The following is a 15,558-nucleotide window of genomic DNA, read 5'->3' as shown; positions in this document are numbered from 1 at the left end:
CTCCTTTTAGTGCCCTTTCTATAATAATAAATGGGGGGAAATTTTTATTGATTCACTCATTTATTTAGTTTATTAATGATTTATAACTGTGTTTTTAATATTTTTTTTTTTTTTTTTTTTTGTCATAGAAGCATAAAGTGGGACCAGTGGAGAGGGAGACTATCATCTAGTTTAAGAAGTTACATTTTGCCCTCTTTCTGATTGTTTGGTAAGGTAAGACACTGCAGCTTTACAAGATGATTATCTGTCATGCAGGGATTCTTGAATGTAAAAATTTGTCCTATTAATATTTTAGTGTATAAAATTTACTTACAAAAAGCAATGTACAGATGTGAGAAATAATTGCTATTCATAATACAGATTACCTGAACTGTGAAATAAATCTTTCTCTCCCTTGTTTCTCTAATTTAAACTGTTGTCACACAAGTGAGTCATATCGCAGATTATCTAATTTTTTGCAGCCTGAGTTTCTAATGAGGTATATGTAAATGTGTAAAATCCCACATGAATTGTTCTAGAATTTGTTTGTTTCATTTAGGTCAGTGCTTGATTTCCAGTCAAGTTTCTAAGACCCTAGTAGGAAAAATCCCCCTTTAATGTCGCTGAGGCTGTGACCCAGCACATAGTGGACTATGCCAAATTATGGCAGCAAGAGAAAAGGTAAAAGATCATCACTCTGAGTGTCATAAGATCTGTGACAACCTGGCAGGTGATCAAACTTCTCCCAGTCTCCATCAGCTAAATGGCCATTCAAATTGTTCATAAAAATCTGGCCTAAACTTGGTATTGTCCAACAAAGTGGATATACCCTCAAATACTACTCAGGAAGGCCTCATTAAAATGTTACCACCCTCTAAAAACTGATCATGATTTGTTTAGAGATATTTGACATTCGGCTCACAGGTGATATGTCCTCTCTTCAAAGCCTGTGTTAATGCATGCAGCACTGCATGCATTATATGCTGTTGCAGAGCGTTTGCGGCAAAGGCCCTTGCTCTCGAATGTCTCACATTTGGCAGCAGTTTTGTCTGCCAGGTTTGACAGGGGATGTCATTTTCACTGCTTCGCAACTGCAGTATTGTGTACTGTCATGGCTACTGGAGATGTTCACTTGCAGCTTGGCAGTCTGGAGGCCGTAAAACTGCAGATCAGCTGACTGTTTTACCTCCCCACCTGCCTATGTAAAGAAGGCATAACAGACCTGTCCTGACACCTTCTTTTCTTTCTTTCTTCTTCCTTTTTTTTTTTTTTTTTTTTTTTTTTTTACAGTTCTGGGTTAGCAAACTACTTGTGCTGAGTGAAGTGATTTTTACTCAGCTATGCCAGTATACAGCACTTGTTGAGAATGCCTGACTGGAAGAAGCCTTTTTAGTGAGGAAAAACATATTTTGTGGCATTTTAAAGCAAAGCTCTGTCAAAAAATGGGTGCAGAACTATAAAAAGGCACAAGCCTTCAGTTGAGCTTTAAATGCGCTTGCTCTCATATAACTGCCTTTTACTTTCCTTCCTTTTGTTCCCTGCCACTACATTTGTTCATGGAAGTAAGAGCAGAAGCCCTGTGTAAGCTCTAGGTCATTCTGGCAGAGCTTTTATAGGACTAGAGGACTCTTACCAACCACCTTTGATAGTGCTGGGACCTAGTGAAAGATTGCTTAGGCACACAGCGCTACATCATTTGATCCTCTCCCAATCCCAAATAAGATTGGTGCGTATAAGCATAATTCAGTGTAAGGTAATTTAAATATCCACTTAGCTGAAAACTGAACACATGATATCTTAACATACAGTGCCAGTCCTAAATTCTAATGTGCCCTGTGCACAATTTGTTCTATGGAGCCAAGTAAAGTGAAAAGCCTAACTTCATTGTAACCTACACACTAAATATGTCTAGAAAACGCCTGTAAAATTTTACATTGTTGCTTCTTTACTCCTTTGCTCTCTTTTAGTTTATCTGCTCTGTAAATGCCATCTCATTGTCCTGGAAACTTTTGAAACCAAGGTAGTGGTTAAGCAGTAGGCCATGTAAAAGTGTCTTTCGAATGGTCAAGTAGTAATCAGAAGATGGAATCTATACTATATGCTGCTAGCTAGTGATTTGCCATTACAAACTAAAAAGTCATCACTAATGACGTGCAGAACAAGTTCTGCCTTACTATGCAATACAGTGTGTAGCACCCTCCTAGTCAGCTAGGGGGAGCTACACTCGAATTGTTAACTAGGGGGGCTGAGTAGCACCCTGGGTGTGATAACTAGCAGGGGTCAAATTGTGGTCAGAGCTGAGAGGCTCTGCAGACCAGTCCTCTAGCATCTCCCCTGCTCTAGAACTCTGGAGAAAGGTCTAGAAACAGTGGGCGGATCTGAGGAGTGGCTGGTCTGTACTCTTAGAGGATCCTGGTCAATCCCCAATAGGAAGGCTTGTCAAGGGGCCAGGACCACCTTTTAAGAGTAACTGAGTCTGCTTAGCAGCAGGAGAGTTGGTGGAGAGAGCTGGAGGAGAGTTGAAGAGGATGTGAGGCTTGAAGGCAGGAGCCTGTGAGGGGGCCCAGATGGAAAGGGGCTTACCTACAGGCAGAGAACCTTGGAAGGAGGAAATCATGGGAATTCATGGCCCCCGAGAGAGGACTAAATGCGAGACGGAAGGCGCGGCCCAGCGTAAAGACCTGATATCAGCCACCGACCCACTAGCAGTACAAGAGAGGACTGAGTGAGTAGATCTGCACCCCCTGGGCCAGATAGGGGAAGAAGTACTCTGGTGAGAAGTGAGATTAGCAACTACCCAGGACTGTCTTATTTTACAGTGACAGGCACTAGATCCCCTGCTCAGGAATTCCTTCAGGCAGCCGGATAGAGGAGTGTCTGGGGTGCTACAACAGAAGAGGCTGGCTAGTTATCCAATTATATATGTATAAATGAAGAGAAAATCCAAATGTACTTATTGAATCTGCACATGATTAGATAATTGAAACTGGATCTTCACACACATTTACTGTGTAAACATTCTCACATCTTTGGCAGGAAACTACCTTGGGCAGAAAGAAGGTTATTGATCTCAGGACAACCTTATCCTTGTGTAACACTAGAAAGGGTTCTCCACAGGATAAGGCCACCAACTCAGAAGCTCACCACAATAAGAAGACAAGCTTGTGAGTGAACCCATCCAGTATATTACCCAGGATGACCTCAAAGGGTGGCCTCTGAAGAGCCAATTGAACCATCTTGTGATCCACTGTGTCAATTGTGAGCATACAGGGTTAGCAATGTCAGTGACACCCTGCACAAACACCTTTACCAAGGAGAGAGGCAGGTCTTCTTTCGAAGAAGAGCTAAGGCTGAAATCTGCCTAGTGATGACACTCCAGGTGAAATCCAGGTCTGATTTGATAAAGACATGAGTTTTAACTGGAATGGACTTGGCTAGGCACGTGCAGAGCAAGCATTCTGGGTGAAATGGTAGACTTTGTGGGATGTCGATTTACCTTGGCTTCAGAAGTGTAGGGTTGACTAAGTCTGATAGACCCTTGTCCCTCAGGACCTGACTTCAACAGAAAAGTTGTAAAAGTCCACAACTGAGAAAACAAGATGGTGGACTGGCCTTTGGAACAGAAGTTCTTTGTCTAGGGCGGGTGTCGGCAACCCGCGGCTCCGGAGCCGCATGCGGCTCTTTTTCACCTTTCCTGCGGCTCCGGAGCACACTGCCCACCAGGTGACGGGCAATAGGGTCGGCAAGCCGCGGCTCTTTTAATGCAGATCTTCTGTGTGCCGGGCGCCCGCTGGCAAACATTGGCTGTCAGGATGTAGGCGGGGCAGCCCGGATGTAGGCGGGGCAGCGTGACGAACTCCTCTCCTCTCACAGTCCGCCCTGAAGACCAGAACGGCGCGGGAACCCAGCGAGAGGAACGCGCGGAGCAAAGGTAAGTGAATTCACACAATATGGGGGATGAATTACTATAGGGGGGATGAATTACTATAAGGGGGATGAATTACTATAGGGGGGATGAATTACTATATGGGGGATGTATTTTCAGTTTTAAAAATGTTTCTCTCAAAATAAATTTCAATCGTGGTTTTGGCGAGATTTGGCTCAGTCGAAAAAAAAGGTTGCCCACCACTGACCTAAGGCTATGATTGTGATTATGACGATACACTGTGGCCCTGATTAACCCTTTGCTTACTGGGCCCTTAAACCCCCTTCATGACCAGAGCGTTTTTTGCAATATATGCAGTGTCGGATTTGTTTTAAATGTTGCAATGGTTTTGCGGCTCCCAGTCTTTTTTTCCCTCTCGGAAACGGGTCCAAGTGGCTCTTTATGTCTTAAAGGTTGCAGACCCCTGGTCTAGGGGGTTCCACATAGTCTGGCAGAAGTCAGAGTATGTCCACATACCACAGCCTACTGGGCCAGTTCGGTGCAACCAGGACCACTGCTATGCGCTCCATTATGACCTTGCAGAGCAGACACCTAGAGAAGTAGCTTCAGAGGGGGTGGGATGACATTATAGTCAAGGTGTTTTGCATTGAAGGAACAAACAAATTGCTTCTGCTCGAAAACAAGTCCTGTACTGAGAGGGTATGCAGGACTCTACACCAGCCCAACAAGCTGGTATCCATCATGAGAACCGTCTAGGTAATTGGGAGGAAGGATTTCCAAGACTTCAGTGCTGGATTGGAAATCCATCACAACAGCAAGAGTTTAGTAGAGCTGGTCAAGCACATGCAGCAATACAGCCAGAATGTGAAGCTGTGATAGCCTGGAGTGAAACTAGGTGTATTGGACTGCCTTGAATCAGACTGCCTGTCAGGTACCAGCTGGCGAGGGCTCTAGAGACCCACAGACCGGGGTTCCCCAGGGCATGGAGTCTAAGCCCCAGACTGCTTTTTCACCAGAGCCCCTGATGGTGGGGATGGACTTGGAGCAGACTGAGACCAGGTTGAAGCCCCCGAGTACCACCCAGCTGTGGTAGAGATAATTGTCAGTGGTACGTAGCGGGTGTGAGCCTGTTGTGAAGAGGCGCAGCAGACCTAGGCAGTAGCAGATGGATCTGAGCAGGATGGATGGATCCATGCAGGATGGATGGATCCGAGTAGGAACAGCGAAGTCAGACAAGCCAGGTCGGTAACAGCGGAGGCAGACGGTACAGGACAGCAGGCTAAGAGTAGTCGAGTCACAGGCCAGGTTCAGCAACGGAAGGTCAGATAGTCAGGATCAGGCAGAGAATAGTCAAACGAGCCAAGGGTCAGAGCAGGAGACGGTCAACAGAATCAGGGTCAGGCTGGGTCGGCAACAAGGCAATCACAGGAACAGAACGAGCAGGAATCAACAGGAACAAGACCATACGGCAATTTGAGCATACAAAGGGCCGGTTTAAATAGTGCGCCCTGCGCTGTCATTGGTGCCAGTCGCACATCCGCGATCGCGAGTGCGCATGCGCGGCTGAGGCTGTTGCCGCAGTTGCCTATGTTCTAGTGCCCGCCGGTTAATGTGCATCGGCGTTCTGCGCATGCGCATACCCGTGCGCCGCTGCAAGCCCTGGGATTCCTGATACTGCCACTGGGCCTTCAAATTCTTGTGCGAAAGCAAATGAAGGGGAAGCTCTTGGACCAAAGGGTCCAAATATGGGAACAGAGAGACAGGAGCTTTTACTAGTAAAGGAAAACCTAGGTCAGGGCAATATCCAAGATTAGACCCAGATACTCCAAGCAGTGAGTTTAGTCCAGCATAGATTTCATGAAATTGAGGATCCATCTGAATATCTCCAGTCAGCACTGTCCTCCTGGATGTTGGCTGACAGGACCTGAACTAACTATTCTTTAGTATGAGGTAATTCAGATATTCCTCTGTGCAGATACCCTGAGAATGAAGCAATGCTGGGAAAGGAGCCAGCACCTCGACAAAGACCCTAGGTTGTGTTGACAAGTGAAGGGAAACTAGATGGTAAAGTGAAGGTAATGAATTGCAGAGCAAAAAGCAGGAAATGCTGATGACGTGGGAAATCGGGATGTGTAAATAAGTCAGAAGGTCCTCCGAATTGTTAAAAAGAAGAGGTGACTTATCTGGACAATTCTATGCAGAATTTAGTAATCTGAAGGAACCCGTTGAGAATTTTTCGACCTGGAATGGTGTAACTGAGGTAAAACTGGTTCAAGTAGAACCTGTGGAATCTTTTCCCATTTGGAATGGAGGCAGTGATCCCCTTGATAGAGGAGCTGCTGGAGAGCATCATATAGAGCTGCCTGTTTTTGTGGAAAGGATAGCCTATTTTAAAGCATGAAGTGGGGTGGAGGCAGAGGTCAAAAACACTAACTGGTAGTCCCTGGATATGACACTCTGGACCCAAAACATCTGGAATTTCTTGGGGCCATATGTCTGAGAAGGCCAACTTTTGAAAAGTGGGAGGAGGGCTGGCTTTCTTCTAACTTTTAATGGGTTTTGAAGTTCAAGCCTTCCTGTGGATTTGAGTGCTGGGTTTGAAGCCTGAGAGAAGTGGAAGGGAATTTCTTTTTTTGATTTAGGTGTCAAAGGCATAGCCAAACCCATCAACCCCCCCCCCCCTTCCTGTGACTTCCTTAACATATGTGTCTAAAATGTCAACAGAGACTGCACCCACCATGTAGCATCTGCACAAAATGCTTCTTGCACAGAAGATTGTAGAGTAGCACTTAAGCCTAATAATCTTTTGCATAGTAGCTGCTAGGAGGCTCATCCTAAATATATAGTGGACTGTCAGACACAAGGTTGCAACAAGTTGATTAGCCTGACCTGCCAGGCAGAGTAAAGCCTCGAAGGGTTTCTAGGTTTTTGTCTGCAGGGTTCCTGAAGTCCTAAATAAACTCCTTATGAATCGCCTAAAAGTTAAAGGCAGGAATTGTCAGTGTCTACTGGCATTGTCCATTTTTCTGTGAACTCCTCCACAATCGGGTATTGCTGAACAAAAGGTTTAGGAGAGACTAACCCCACCTTTTTAAGGTGCAAGTAGTTACTTGACAAGGCTGTAAAGCGAGTGTATGGGGAAGGTTTTTGCCTGTCCAGGCATTTTTAAGGATCCCAACTGGTGACTTTTGGCTGACACAGGTTGATCCAGGTCAATGCACAGGGTCAGCAGGCATTGAAATAATTTATTTGGGAGAATCTCTGTGTAAAGTGAACTTCCTCTTGTGACAAACACTCAAAGTCAGATGAAGCATCATCCTCATAATCTTTATGGAGTGCCACAGCAGTGGTGGCTAAATGTAAAAGTGAAGCTACCAAGTCTCCCTCACTGCCAGTCATAGCAGTATGAGTCACAGCCCACATTCCTATTAATTCCTCAGGGACCAGAGCATGAGCACATGGGACTGCTGGATAGGGCAAAAGTCCTGAGTTAATACAGCCATCTTCCTATGAATCTCCCAGAAGCCAAGGGATGCTGGGATTAAGCCTTATCAAAATCTTTGCCCTTTCAGTGAGTGTCCCCCTAGGGGTCTTCAGGGACAGGACTCCACTGCAGATGGCCCACAGACCTGGACCTATACAGCACCCAATGACTAACTCGACAAAATGCACCATATGTCAACGTGAGTGCCAAATGCACTATCCAGTGCCCAAAGCAATGTTACAGGTCAGACCTGCATCTTCTTTTCAACAGGGTCCAGTTACAGTTCCCCAAGGAGACCAAATACCTCCTACACTCAGAGACCCAGATCAGGCAAATTTTGAGAGATGTTCATTAGCATGATAGATCCATCAAACATGGACAGTGCTGTGCAGCCCTTTTGGGAGGCAGGGGAAGCCCAAACTGGTAATGGAAGTAAGAACAAAAGAAGGCGCATCAGCCTTGTGCATTATCTCAACAATATGTTTATTAAAGAATAAAACGGATGTATACTCACAAACTCCAAAATATTACAGGCACATCACATCCAATGTTGGCCAATAGGGAGCAGTGTATTGCGTGAGTCCCATATAAAGGAAGAAGCTAAAAGGTTTCTGACACGATTCGAAGGGAGATCCCTCTTCCTCAGAGCCCTTTTAGCGTCTTCCTTTATATGGGACGTTTATTCTTTAATAAACATGTTGTTGAGGTAATACACAAGGCTGGTGTGCCTTCTTTTGTTATTACTTTCTAGTACAGTTCCCCAAGGCACAGCCCAGGAGTCAACTGATGAGTCTTGATATAACATGTCACAAAATTTAAAAGAAAATGGTTTTCTTCTTTCAAAGTAGAGAGATGTCCATCACCTATGGACACTATAAGAAAAAAAATTAGGCATGATGGGAATGTGTGAGAGGTGGCAGTAAAACCCAGTAGTCCAAGACAAATGTGTCCTGTGATGTATGATTAAGAAATTATAGTTGCCTGAAATTCTATATAAGAAGACCATACTATCATTGTATACTGTTTACTGGCTAATTCTCTGGCTGTTATTCTGATCCAACTCCTTCAATCCTTTCAAAGATGCCAAACCAGCACAAATCTGCAGATCAGGTGTTAGGTTCACTTACTCCATTCCTGCTAAGTGGCTCAAACTGCTGAATAGTCTACATGACCTCTCAGTACACGTTGCTTTTAACAAGTTTGTGCTCATACACAAAGTTGGAGCAGATGTCTCCTCGAATATAAGGGGTAGGAAAATATGCTCCATGTTTATTCTGTACAGGGCATAGGTGGTGATGGTATAACTGTGTTTTTATATTAGGGGCTTCCAATAGTCAGGAAAGTAGGGAAATAATGAACACCAAACACTTGCATGGCAACTTCCTGCCCATGTAGACGTGTACATACCGTATGTACATATTGTGCATACACGTCCTTGTGTAAGGTATATATTATTCAAAGTGTTGATTTTATCTCACAGGTGGTAGTGTTTAGACTCTCAATACATACAATTGTTTTTTAAATATGCAAAAATAACAAGCATTTCTTTTATAAGACACCAATAGATACCAATATTAGAAAGCAGAAGTAGACCTGTTGTAGTTCCTCTTTTGTAGAAACTGGAAATATTTTTTTGTCCTCTTTTTTTATATTCTGTAATCTGTTCTTTTTTGTGTAAGGTAATAGGCCTGAATTTTGAAGAGGTCAGCTCATGAACAAATGCTGAAGGTTTCAGTGGTGGTTTATGGTTCAGTGGTTTCACTGTAACTTTCCAACTTTATCACAGTCTGCTGAGTAGTATTGTCATCAGAAATAATTAATGGTAATAAGACTTTGTTAAAAAACTGCTGGCGATCAAGGTCTCCTTTCAGATAGGTAGAGAGGAGCTAAGGGTCATTTGCAAGGTTCTTGTTAGAGTGCACTATTTTCCTATAACAATGTCCTAAACTACTGGTCTTAATGCAACAATCAGGGGTGGACTGACCATTTGGAAACTCGGGCACTTCCCGAGGGCCCGGGGTCAGTAGGGGGCCCCATGAGATGCCCCTGGTACCTTTTTTTTCATAGGCTTTTTTGTGTTTGGGCAAGGACACAGGGGCCCTATGATCCCCTATTGCCCGGGGGCCCCATGAGTTGTCAGTCCGCCCCTGGCAACAATTGTATATTTTTCCATTCTGTTCTTATTATGGTAAAAGGAATTTTTAAAATTTTACAAATGTAGAACTTCCCCCATAGGAGCTGTTTGAGTATTACCCACTACTATGCTGGCAGCCAGGCACAAGCCAGGTGTATACACTTTTAGCTTGTAGGAGTCAAAGACCAGTCTAGGGGAGCTGTTTTGTAGTTTTCTCTTTCGGAGTGTCCTACTGCAACCCCCTGACCCTATCAAAGTTCCTCAAATAAAACTAATCACAATTGAGGACACTAGCTGTTCTATGATGGAGCATCCCTTGCTGGGAGCAGATAGCAGACTTCTGTAATGGCAGTATAGTAGTAAAGAAGCTTGAGCAAAGTCCCTTGCAGCAAGTGGCAGGTAGACAGAGCTCTTCGGATCACTAGCTCGTGATCCCTATAGCTGACTAGAGGACAGCAGAGTGGGGTTAACAGCACCAGGTCCCTGAGATCCCACAATGTCTGTACTCGCAGGCTTTTGTAGAGCAAACTGGAAGCCTCTCTTAGTGATACCAAATGGATCCTCAGCGGACTCCTCAGTCAGTTTTTAGGAGAACTGGGCCACTCATCCGTTCCAGTTTCAGATCCTCAGGTCACCCACCTGAGGCCTCTTGGCAGCAGGTGCCAGAGGAGGCAAGCCTGCCTTTACCCTGGCTTAGTGCAATCCATTCTGGGAAGGAGAATGAGCCCATATGCTCCCAGAATATAAATACCAGCTCCCAGCATGCAATGGGGCCATTCTCCATTGTAATTGGCCAGAGTTGTATTCATATTCATGATGTTCATTTGCCTAGTTCCCACCTATGTTCTGGAAAGCTCTAGTGGTCTCCAAAAGGCAGGAGGAGTTCAAGTCAAACTCATATAGCACCAGAGCATCATGACCAGTCCTGACTGAAAGATTGCAACACTCTGTTAAGCAGAATGCCAAGGATAAATAATACATATTTCTACTAGCTCCCCAGTTAATTAGTGTAGTTTGCTCTACTGCCTAAGTATTTACATCAAAGCAGCTATACTAGGAGGGTACAACACAAAAATTATGACATTTTGCAGAATTCTGCAAAACGATGGCACAAATCATTAAAAGGAGGGTTTGTTGAAAACAGGAATGAAGGCTCAATTAACCCAATTAGCAAATAAAGTAACCTAAAGAACATAGAAAGCAAGATAAGCAAGCATGAGGGCTTGTGCACACCAGCTGTGCTGGGTAGCATTGTTCAACATAGTCCAATGCAAGAACTAGGCATATTTAGCCTTCTGTAATTATGTGGCTTCAGTTTACATCATTGCAGCACTGAAAAATAGGACAAAATGGGGAAAAAAGCCTATACAGTGCATAGATTGCATAGAGGTAACAGAAGAAAAAGTAAGCACTCCAATGTGTAAATAATACACTGCAGCCCGCATTCACACCGCATATACCTTATGTACACAATAGCACATGCTGTGTGTTTTTGACCAAGCCCTGAAAGCCAAAATTCAACTTTGCTTATATCAGCTTGATAAATTCCAGGATCACCAAAATAAAATGTGTGCAGGTTAATTTTCTTTAGAAAGCAGCCAGAGTAGAAGAGCCTGTCTACCAGCATGTTACAGAGAAGGACACTTGCTTGTTGAAGCAGTGGTCTCTTTGCAGATGTCTGACATGTCCCCTGCTAATTCAGAGCTAGAGTTCTCTTTTAGCAAAGCTTGTGCTTACTGGTGCAGGTACATTTTTTACGCCTTCGCAGTGCATTGCCAGCTCATTAAAAATGAATGCAACAATCATTAAATCTGAAGTCTGGGTTAAAAAAAATAATCTAAATATATTTATTATTTGTAGTCTTCTTTGAATCTTGGTGTGCTTTGTGTATTTTTTCCAGTTCTGTGCAGTAATCTAGTAAGGAATGTTACCCCTGTGAAGGAGTTTCTTGCAATAAAGACCAGTCACTGCTGCGCTCTCTCCTTGTGCAGTGTGACTGGTCTTGTATCCGCCCCCTCCTGTAGTTTTCTGCTGGCAGCCTGTACTGGGTGGAGCCTACTGGGTTCCTCCCACAAAGCTGCTCCCTGCACATGCTATGCACAGCATAGTGATAATATCACTGCTCTTTTTACAAGGCATTATATGTGATGTGTGATTCAGCATACTTTTTTTTTTTTTCTTTTCATGTTTTAACTTAGTGTGGACTCTAAAGGGTGTTGCAGCTGGAAACCTTACACAGGAAACTTCCCTGGAGGAAGTTTAGATATTGCAGACGGGAAGCGGTTAAGGCCTCTTTCACACGAGCGGTCTAGTTGAGTCCACCTGAAAACCAGACCCTCCATTCTCCTCTATGGGTAGTTTGGATGTAAATGACATGTCCATTTACACCCAACTACCTCCGCTCCGATCCAGCAAAAACAAACAAGTGGATCCGTGTCCACTCTACAGCCACCCGGCAGCTCCACTCAGCTCAGCAGAGGATCAGCGGACGGATCCCCTGCTGAACAAAACCAGATCCAGCCCATGTGAAAGGGACCCAAGTATGCAAAGCAGAGACGAGTGCATGACTTCAATGCCTAAAAGTGGACTTGCCTTGTTCTAACCCTGAATTCATTCTAAGCATTCCTACACACTAGTAAGGTTTGGCAAGCACTTTGAATGTGATCCTATACTCATATGTGTACTTTATACATTGACTAGTAATATGAGAATTCAATTTATGGCTCCTTTATGCCAGGGACCCTAAAATTGGCATATTTGAAGTACATGCTGTGTTTCTACAGCTAACTTGCCTACAGTCATTACTACAGTTTTCATATTCCTTGGATTCCTTGATTATTCTGGCATGCTCCTCAGAAACTGTACTCTTCTTGGAACTGAATTTTCCACGAATAGCTAGCGAAGCATCTGTTGTACAGTCATTTCAGCTGTCTGCCACAAAAATAGAAATTTGCATTTGTAAAGAAATAAAAAAAAAATACAAATGGCACAATACAAATGTTCATTGTTTATCCATATAGCTATATCAAGGTCAAGGAAAACACAGCTTATAAAAACCAGCAGAAAATTACAGTTCTGTTTCAGAGCACTTAAGCTTGTATACAACTGGGCTGCTTGTGATTATTTGGTGACAGACTAGCTACCAGGTGCTTCTCAAAAACTGACAGGAGGTGGGGAGAACAAGCAGAGTAGATATAATGGAGATGAAAATAGGTGTGTGTTACCTACAGAATATGTTGGTTCTGCATTGCCACTATAGTAGAAACCCTGCCCTATAGCAGAAATACTGCTACAGGGTGTCAGGGCTGTGTGTATATATACGTGATTTGCATATCTGGGTAGGGGGTGCATGTGCCGCCCTTCCTGTGCTGCCATTGGCGGCTACAGATGTCAATCACTGGTTCCTGGCCAGAAATTCTCCGCCGGCACCAGATGACCGCCGAGTAGCACTGACAGGGGGGGGGGGTTGGGGGGAGACACGTGTGTAAACAACACAGGTCTCTCCTGCCAACAATAGCATGCTGCTGTGTATTTCTCTGCACAGCATCATGTTTCCCTAGTAAAACACACACACAGTAAAAGAATACACACTTAACCCTTTGATCACCCCAGATGTTAACCCCTTCCTGCCCAGTGTCATTAGTACAGTGTCAGTGCTTTTTATTAGCACTGATCACTGTATTAGTATCATTGGGATGTCAATTGCAGTTAGTCAGTTCCCACCCAGTGTCAGAATGCCCGCCACAGCCCCGCTATAAGTCACTGATCGCCACATTTACTAATATAAAATAAAAGAGAGAAAATAATGTATATATACCGCCATTTGTAGACACTATAACTTTCACATAAACCAATTTAATTTACACGTATTGGGATTTTTTTTTTTAAATTTTACTGGATATGTTTTATAGCAAAATGTGAAATACACAATTTTTTTTTTTTCTTCAAAATGTCACTTTTTTTTTATAGCGCAAAAAATAAAAAATGCATACATGATCAAATATCACTGAAAGAAAGCTCTATTAGTGGGGAAAAAAGGCCATAAGTTTAATTCAGGTACAGCATTGCATGACCTCGCAATTGTCCGTTAAAGTAACGCAGTGCCGTATCACAAAAAATGGCCTGGTCAGGAAGGGGGATGAATCCTCTGGAGGGCAAGTGGTTAATCTGTACCAGAAAATAAATGGGTCTCTAGTGCATATAAAAGAATTTACCAAGCCAAGAGCAGATGAAACTGGTGGCTTTGTTATTTAATTTTTATTAAGTTAAACCCGATTTTAATTTACGAACATCTGTGGCTATATGCATGCATACCTGTGTGCTACATCTCTGCATGCATTTTAGATTGACATTGGAACTGCATTCACACTTCATACAAATGACTGTGAGAGGTTGATTTCAAATGCAGTGCTAATTCTGACCACTAGAGAGAGATGTCTCAAAAGAAGCTGCAAACCGTCATAGTCTAACAGCCACAAACTGCTTCCATTAAGAGGCACTTCTTCATTTTTATTTTTAATGGCCAACTCCAACCAAAACCTTTTTTTTTTACTTTTAGATTTGTAGTAACTTTTTTGTGCTGTCTGTGTTCTTGTATGGGAGACTGAGTTGTAGTTTTAGGCTCCATTCACACCCATTAAGTGGCAATGGTGTGCAGGCTCATTCATTTCAATTGGTTGGTTGCTCTATGAGCGGCAATCTCTTGAAAGATATGCAGGCAATTTTTTTCCATTTGCATTGCACTAAAACTAGAACGTTTGAAGGGCCATTAGTATTAAATGGCACCTCAATGTGCCTACCAGAAAACCGCACATGTTCACACAATAATCGCATGAATTCCTGCATTGCATGAACATGGCTTGAAGCAGCCCAGTATAAGGCCTCCTACTCCCAGCATGGCCAGTTTTTCCAATAGTGTCCTTTATAAAATGAATGTCTTCTGTCTGCTCTGAATGAAGCAAATCATTCCTTATTTCCTCTACCTATTTTTATGAAAAACCTCCCGAGGGTAATTTTTGCCACTTCCGGATCAGTTAATCCTTAGCTTTGCTCTTGAAGCTGTACTTTAGACCCTGCTGAGAAAAAGTTGGGTGGGCCTGCAGTGTAGGTCATTGACCACTGGATTCTTCATTTGTTGCTCACTCTTGGTTCAATGTGGTGAGTTAGCAGCAGAGTGCTTTACAGGGTCAGGACCATGGTCCACCTGCCGTTGAAGACTGCTGGATGGGGCATAACCCAGGACTCCTGCCTTTGTAGCAGGTGTGGACTGCAAGAGTCTATAAAGACCATCACTGCAGCACCTTGTGGCTTCAGACCTTCAGGTAGGTTGGATTTAGTCCTAGAGCTATCTTTTGGTGGTATTTAATTGCCATTGGGTTTTTAATTTTTGCACTATAAAAAACTACAAAAAAAGAGCAAGAAATTGAAACATTTTTTTTTTCTTTGTTTTCTATTATAAAATTTTGAAAACAGGTAAATTTTCTTCTTCACTGATGTGCATAGATTAGGCAGCACAGATGGGCACTGAGGCTGCACTGATGAGGTGGCACTGGTGGGAATTGATGCACTGATAGGTGGCAATGATGGGTACTGCTGGGTGGCACTGATAGGCTGTACTGATGAGGTGGCACTGGTGGGAATTGATGGAGGCACTGATGATGCTGCACTGATAGGCGGCAATGATGGGCACTGACTGGCGGCACTGGGTGGCACTGATGGGCGCCACTGCTGGGTATTTTTGGGGCTGCACATAATCAGGGTGGAAGTTCTCTGTGACACTTGTCGGTTGTCGACAGTACTTTGCTCACACTGTGACATCGATTACAGACAGCGCCGGGCGTGTTCTGGGAGGACGTCAAAAATCCAGAATAAAACACACGATACTAATTTTATAACTTGAGTTGAGTAAGTAAAATAAGCATTTGATCCCCTACCAACCAACAATAATTCTGGCTCCCACAGACTTGCTATGAGCTCATGTGGTATGCAGATTAATCCTGTCAATTTAAGAAGGTGCTCCTAACAACAACTCGTTATATGTATAAAAGACACCAGTCCACAGAATCTCTCTCTTCC

The 15,558-nt window shown here is 43.6% G+C and overlaps 1 protein-coding gene across 4 annotated transcripts in view; it reads left to right on the top strand.

Annotated features, from left to right (window-relative positions):
* PLD1 (phospholipase D1) overlaps window positions 1-15,558 on the top strand; it is a 247,731-nt gene that overhangs the window by 39,896 nt on the left and 192,277 nt on the right. For 2 of the 4 annotated variants that reach the window (XM_089675518.1, XM_089675517.1), the window contains exon 2: window positions 129-208. The gene's annotated coding sequence lies outside the window, so the exon portion shown is untranslated. Of the gene's footprint in view, window positions 1-128; window positions 214-15,558 lie in introns of all 4 variants that reach the window. The other 2 variants (XM_089675516.1, XM_089675515.1) reach the window with 1 other exon arrangement.

The sequence above is a fragment of the Staurois parvus genome, unplaced genomic scaffold (assembly GCF_062004578.1).
Source record: "Staurois parvus isolate SC_StPar_1 unplaced genomic scaffold, SC_StPar_1.0 ptg000155l, whole genome shotgun sequence".
Classification (NCBI taxonomy): domain Eukaryota; kingdom Metazoa; phylum Chordata; class Amphibia; order Anura; family Ranidae; genus Staurois; species Staurois parvus.
Note: the sequence above shows the minus strand (reverse complement) of the source record. Positions and strands in the feature narration are given on the sequence as shown.